The sequence below is a fragment of the Calypte anna genome, chromosome 2 (genome assembly GCF_003957555.1).
Source record: "Calypte anna isolate BGI_N300 chromosome 2, bCalAnn1_v1.p, whole genome shotgun sequence".
NCBI classification, from domain to species: domain Eukaryota; kingdom Metazoa; phylum Chordata; class Aves; order Apodiformes; family Trochilidae; genus Calypte; species Calypte anna.
In genome coordinates, this window is record NC_044245.1 from 1,675,915 (window position 1) to 1,683,352 (window position 7,438).

The window sequence follows — 7,438 nt, forward strand, 5'->3', positions numbered from 1 at the left end:
AAATTCCCTGAAAAAGAGAAAGGTGTGTTCACCAAAAAGAAATGTTTGGTGCTAGTGTCTGAGCTGTGATTAGAAACTGATCCCTCCCTTCAAACTGCTCATCAAGGAATCCCATCTCCTTTTCAGCCATCACTCTGTGCAGCCATCTAGTGAAACCCTCAATAAATTCCTGTGGGAAGGATCTGCCATGGAGTGACAAGGTCTGGAGCACAAATCTGAGGAGGAGAAGCTGAGGAACTGAGGTTGTTCAGCCTGGAGTAAAGGAAGCTGTCTCAAGATCTCCCTGAAAGGAGGTTGGAGTCAGGGGGGATCAGGCTCTTTTCCCAAGAAAGAAGTGGTAGAACAATTGGAAATAGAACTTGTACCAGAAGGTTTAGACAGGAAATAAAGAAAAATTGGGTATGAAGGAAAATTTCTTGACTTGAAAGGGTTGTAGAGGCTCATCTCTTTCCCATGAACAGAATTTTGTAACCTTGTGGTCCTCTCTCCCACTCCATCATTCCCAGGTGGGAGATGCAGCTGCCTGGGCTGGTGGAGCAAAAGGGTTTCAAAGGAGTTGTGGGCATCATCTCCCCAGAGCCCTTCAAGAAGCTTAAGCTCCAGAATGGGGTTTGATAGTGGAACACACAATTTCCTATCTCCCAGGCCCTCTCAAGCATCAAGGGAGAAGGTTTGGGAAGGATCTGTAGAGCATAGAGAGCCTCTTGCCTTGGGCTCCTCTCTGGGGACCAGAGAGTTGGAGTTTTACCCCAGTTAAATGAAAGGTGGCTCAAGGCAAGGCTATTTCTTGGGCTTAAATCTGACCCAAACACAAGTGGAAATTTCTGCTCTTGAACTGACAGAGATGTAATTTGGGAGACAATATCCCAATAGTTTGTTTTTTCTTTTTTTATTTTTTTCTTTCCCCCCTCCCCTCTACTCCTAACACTGCCAGTATCCAGGCCTCCTCCTATTTACTTCTTTTTTCTTTTTAAAGCTCTTGATTTGAGGTTGCAGGGATCCTGAATTTGACACAGGGGTTTGGTCAAAGTGAATGTTTTTTGACTTCTGCATGTGGGCAGAGGGAGTATTTGCCTTACAGACACCTTTGAATATAACATGAATCGAGCAGTTATCTGGAGCTGGGTCAGGAATCCATTACCATAAGAGTCCCTTCCTACTCACGAAGCTTTCTGAAGGTTTCATCTCACTGATATAAATAAAATCCCCAAATACACACAATTATTGACTTAGCTGTGAGTGTAAATTGGTACCACTGAAACTGGTGATTTCTTACTGGCTTTCTTGGACACATATTGACACAAGTCTGAGGGAAACTGGCAGAAGGATGCTGAAAGCCAGTTTGTATTCCTCTCCTCCCTTCCATGTTCTTTCCAGGTTCCCTCATAGAATCCCAGAATGGTTTGGGTTGGAAGAGACCTTAAAGCTCATCCAGTTCCAACCCCTCTGAATGGGCAGGGACCCCTCCCAAGCCCCATCCAACCTTCAACACTGCCAGGAATGGGAAAACCACAAATTCCTTGGGCCAGGGGCTCAGCACCTTCAAATTAAAGAACTTTTTTCTCACCTCCAACCTCAATCTCCCCTCTCCAAGTTTTAACCCATTTCCCTTGTCCTCTCCCTACCCCCCCGTGTCCAAAGCCCTCCCCCCACAGCACGTGTGATGGGAACACACTCAAGAAACCTACACAGCAATGTGAATAGTCCACCCCTTGTTGATGCTCTTCTTTCTTTAATCAGTAGAGGGGTTCATAGAATCATGGAATGGTTTGGGTTGGAAGGGACCTTAAAGCTCACCCATTCCCATCCCCCTGCCATGGTCAAGGACCCCTCCCCCAGCCCAGGGGGCTCCAAGACCCATCCAACCTTCAACACTGCCAGGGATGGGGCAGCCACAGCTTCCTTGGGCAACCTGGGCAACCAGGGGCTCAGCACCCTCAAATTCAAGAATTCCTTCCCCATCTCCAACCTCAATCTCCCCTTTCTCTCCAAGTTTTAACCCATTTCCCTTCTCCTCTCCCTACCCCCCCATGTCCAAAGCCCTCCCCCAGCTTTCTTGTAGCCCCTTCAGATATTGGAAGGTTGCTCTGAGCTTACCTGGAAGCCTTCTCTTCTCCAGGATCCTCATCTCCAAGCTTCTGTAGGTTGGAGGTTGATTTAAGGGGCGTGCTAATTTTTCTACAATTCTTGATTATCCACTTCTTTTCCAACAAAAGCTGTGGACAATGATTGCAATCAGCACCTGACTGAACCACAGAGATGTGATGAGGACCTGCTGAGGTGCAGCCCTGCCTGCCACCTAAACCAGAATGAATGTCCCCTCACACAAAAGTGGCAATTTCTGAGAATAACAACCTTTAATGTGCTGCAGAATTCATTTTTCCCATCTGCTGGGGGATGTCAAAGCCCAGAATAAATGGCCTTGGCCAGACTCCTGGGGGACAGCAGGATATAATAGCTGCCATCCAGGATTTGCTGTGGGATTTACGTGAGCAGAAGTCAACGTTTCCTCCCAGGATGGATGCTCTGAATTTATTTTATTGTCATCTGAGAGGTGTACAAGAAGTGTAATCAGCTGGAGTGTGGTTCTTCTCATCTGAAAGTTTTGCTGGTGAGAAGTTAGAAGAGTTATTCCCAACAATCCCCATTTAAGGGGGAAGAAGAAGGATCAGCTCAGCTGCAGGTGATGACCCTTCAGACCCTGGGGGTCCATCAAACCCTCTTAAATTATTGAAGAGCTTACTGTGGGCATTTTTATACCCAGAAATCCAAGTGGGTTTGGCTCTGTTGTGGGGAGCCAGAGGTAGCAGCCAGAAGAAGTCATTCCAGCTCATGGTGACCTCTTAGACTCACAGAACCATTTTAGTTGGAAAAGACCTTTAAGACCAAGTCCAAACAATAATCCAGCAGTGCCACCATTAAACCATGTGTCCCAGCACTACACCTGCAGGGGTTTTAAATCCATCCAGTAGTGGTAACTCCACTCCAGCCCCAGGCAGCCTCCTTCAGGGCCTAAAAACCCTTTTGGTGAAAAAAAATGTTGATAATACCCAATCTAAACCTCTGCTGGTACAAGTTGAGGCCATTTCCTCATCCTGTTGCTTGTTACTTGAAGGAAAAAACTGAGCCCACCACATTCCAACCTTCCTTCAGGGAGTTAGAGAGCAAGGTCAACCCTAAACCTCTCCTAGATTGCTTCCCCCCTGATTTTTGGTGGCATTTCCCACCCAGCCACATCCCTGGTATGACCTGGGATGCTGGAGACAGCAGAATGTGGGGCTCCATCCTTGTCATTTCCTCTCTTGGTGCTCTGACCACACAAAACAGGCAGAAAACAGGGCTGAAATGAGCACTCAGATGCTTTCTGGAGCCCCTCAGAGCTGTCAAGACCTTTCCAGAGCCTTTGGCCACCCAGAACTCACCTCCTTGACCCCTGAAAAACCTCTGTGTTTGGGCACACCACTACTTTCTCACTCTCTTTTGGCATCTCTCCAGAAATAACTCTATTTTACTCTGCTGGTTTTTTGTTTTTTTAAACACTAACCATAGCCTAAAATTACTTCACACGCACGCATGTACACATCACACCAAGAGATATTTTCAGTAGGATCTGCTAAAAAAAAAAGCAAATTTGTCAATAGGAAGGAAGCCATTCAGAGGTGTGAGAGAGATGTATAAAACCCTCTTTTTCTTTTTTCTTTTTTTTTTTTTTTTCTTCACTATAAATGGAATAAGCAGCTGCTTCATAAAGGAGAGTTTTAAGGTACTGTGTGCTGCTTTGGAGGAGTTCCCATCCTTTTTTCATGGAGTTTTTATTTCTCCTTTTGACAGGTGTTGAGTGGGGAAAGCATGTAAAGGAAAAGAGGCTGGCAGGCATGGATTTGGGGGCTCATTTGAGAGTCCATTTAAACTTGGCAGGCAATTGGCTTATGGGTGGATTTATGTGCAAGTTCTCAGAACTTCCAGTTCACCATGGGGTTGCAGGATGGTGTTATCTGTAGGAATTATCTGCCACTGAAACACTGGTTCCCAAGTATTGGTTGGGATAAATTCAGTGAGATTTGTAATACAGGAGCTTTAGAGCCCTTAAAGGGATCTGCTTAAACCTGATTCATCTTATTCTAAGTGATAACCAAATACAGTTCAGCCAGCTGGAGAATAGAGACCCTTTAAAGTAGATATCTATATCTCAGGCATCTAAAGTCAGGTCAAGTAAATCTCAAGCTTAATTTTTCTTGTATTTTCTGTGAAAAAAAAAATAAAATGTAGTGTGTGGGACATGTATCTCCCAAGTAAAAGAAGGAGTGATTACTTGAAGTTGCTTTAGGTCAATATTTAGGCTGCATCTAGAATACTACACCCAGTTAAAGCCAAACCATGGACAAACTGGAGCAAGTTCAGCGGACAAAATGGTCAGGAGTTTGAGCACTTCTATGAGGAGAGGCTGAGGGAATTGGGTTTGTGCAGTCTGGAGGAGAGAGGGGTTTTTGGGGACATCATAGCAGCCCCTGCATGTGGCTTGTCAAGAAGATGGAGTCAGGCTTTTGCACAGTTAGGATGGGTTGGCCATGGGTGGCCACCTGGGCACCACCAAGCTGCTCTTGTCACTCCCCCTTCTCCACAGGAAGAAAATACAAGGGAAAACTCATGATTGAAGAGAAAGTTACCAAAGAAAATGCAGCGCTACAGGCTGGGGACAGAGTGGCTGAGAGCAGCCAGGCAGAAAGGGACCTGGGAGTCTGGATTGCCAGGAAGCTGAACAGGAGCCAGCAGTGTGCCCAGGTGGCCAAGAAGGCCAATGGCATCCTGGCCTGGCTCAGGAACAGTGTGGCCAGCAGGTCCAGGGAAGGGATTCTGCCCCTGTGCTCAGCTCTGGTGAGGCCACAGCTTGAGTCCTGTGTCCAGTTCTGGGCCCCCCAGTTCACGAAGGATATCGAGGTCCTGGAGCAGGTCCAAAGGAGGGCAACCAGGCTGGTGAAGGGACTCGAGCACAGACCCTATGAGGAGAGGCTGAGAGAGCTGGGGCTGTTCAGCCTGGAGAAGAGGAGGCTCAGGGGAGACCTCATTGCTGTCTACAACTCCCTGAAAGGAGGGTGTAGCCGGGGGGGGGTTGGGCTCTTTTGCCAGACGACTTTCAACAAGACAAGAGGGCAGGGTCTTAAGTTGTACCAGGGGAAATTTAGGTTAGATACTAGAAAGAATTTCTTTCTGGAGAGAGTGATCAGGCATTGGAATGGGCTGCCCAGGGAAGTAGTGGATTCTCCGTGTCTGGAGATATTTCCAAAGAGCCTGGATGTGGCACTGAGTGCCATGGGCTGGGAACTGCAGCAGCAGTGGATCAAGGGTTGGACTTGATGATCTCTGAGGTCCCTTCCAACCCAGCCAATTCTATGATTCTATGATTCTATGAAAAGCAAATGCTGTGGGCAGAAGCAAAGAAAAGGAAAAACATTATTTTTTTACTTCCCACCATCAGGCAATGGTCAGCTGCTTTCTGGGAATCATAGAATCATAGAATCATAGAATTGGCTGGGTTGGAAGGGACCTCAGAGATCATCGAGTCCAACCCTTGAACCACCGTTGCGGTTGCTAGACCATGGCACTGAGTGCCACATCCAGTCTTTTTTTAAATATCTCCAGGGACGGAGAATCCACTACTTCCCTGGGCAGCCCATTCCAATGACGGATCACTCTTTCCGTAAAGAAATTCTTTCTAATATCTAACCTAAACTTCCCCTGGCACAACTTAAGGCCATGCCCTCTTGTCTTGTTGAAAGTCGTTTGGTAAAAGAGCCCAACCCCCACCTGGCTACACCCTCCTTTCAGGTAGTTGTAGAGAGCGATGAAGCAGGGCCTGAGTTCAGATGGCTTGAGGGATCTGCTGGGTTGTGCTGAACCCTTTTGTTTGACCTTCCCTCGTTTGATCTCCTCTTGCTGTGCTCTTTTACCCTTTGAATAAGTGGGGCATTCAACCTCTCTATGGAAAGCTCCTTCTGAAAGGGGACGTTGCTGCCTTCTCCTCCTCTCTCATCAGCTTTGGTTTCAGCTCTGTGGGAGGATGGAGGAAAGGTAGACTTGGGATTTCACAGCTGCAGGAGTCAGACAGTGGGAAGGATGAGGGGAAATGCCATATGGATTTCTGATGGTTTGCTGATTTGGTTTCTCACAAAATATTTTCCTTTCCTTTGACATCACGGTTGGAGGACTAGGAAGGAAAAAAAAAACAAAACAAAACACAAAACCAACAAAACCCAAAATACCCAATATATATTTACCCTCAAGCCACTAAATTCAGGCAAGAAAGTATATTGGGCCATTTGAATGCACACAGGGAAGCTATTGTCAAACAAAATTATTCCTTGGTTTTACTACTGTAATTCAGGGGCATGTGTTAGAGGTTAGAGGCTCCCTAAAGAGCAGCTGGTGGCCTGTGGCAATTTAATTAAGAGTGGAGTTATGGCTAGCTGATTGCATTTCTAAATCTGTCTTTGGCTCTTGGCCCTTTTATCTGAGATCTTGGAAGCTTGATTCAAGGGCCAGCCCAGTCAGGACAAATCTGCCTTGAAGATTGATGAGGTTTGGCTCAGTCTTGGCCAGCAGAAAGGTTACAGCCAAACATGTCCTGAGTTTTATGTCCCCATCCCTGCAGTGGGTGGGAATGAAAATAAAATAAGAACAGAACTTTCCACTCCCCAGGGGAAGGAGCTGGGAGAGATTTTCCGAAGCATGTGTGAATCCCTTGGGATATATTGATCCCAAAGAAGTCAGACATCTAAATTAGGGTCAGCATTGAGTGGAGATACCCCAATGTTATGGTGTAATCAGTGGAGAGACACAGGTTCCTGCAGAGAGTTATTCAGAGGAAGGATCCAATTTTTTTGCTCCAAATTACCCAATCAAGAGCATCTTTCTCTTCTAATTATTGAGGGAGCTCAGAATAATGAGCTTCCTAATGCAGATAACTCTCTTGAAGCCAGAACGACATCTAGACACCCACATTTAGGTGTTTTCCTATGAATTCCTGTGAACTTTGGGGTCCTTTCTCTTGTCTCAGTCAAGAGAGAACCAAGACTCAGTTCAAGTTGCAAGACAAGTGGGGTTGTCTGACATCCCCCATACCAAGTGTCCTGACTCCCAAGGGAAAACTGCAAGAACTCAGGGGGCTTGAAATGGTACAAAGAGTCTGTGTTTTTGGTATTAGCCTCAGATCTACATAAATTATATTGAGAACTAAGAGAATCCCATCTGTATGAATACATTTCATCCATCTGCTTCAATTCAGATGTCTGAATCTCCAAGTGTCCTGGTTTGGGTCAGGATAAAGGGGATTTTCTGTCTGGTACTTTTGCTTCCAGCTCAGTCTCTTGTAAGGAGCTGCACTTGCTGAAATGAACAGCAAGGTTCTCAGACAGTGTCTGATCTGGGACTGATCACACTC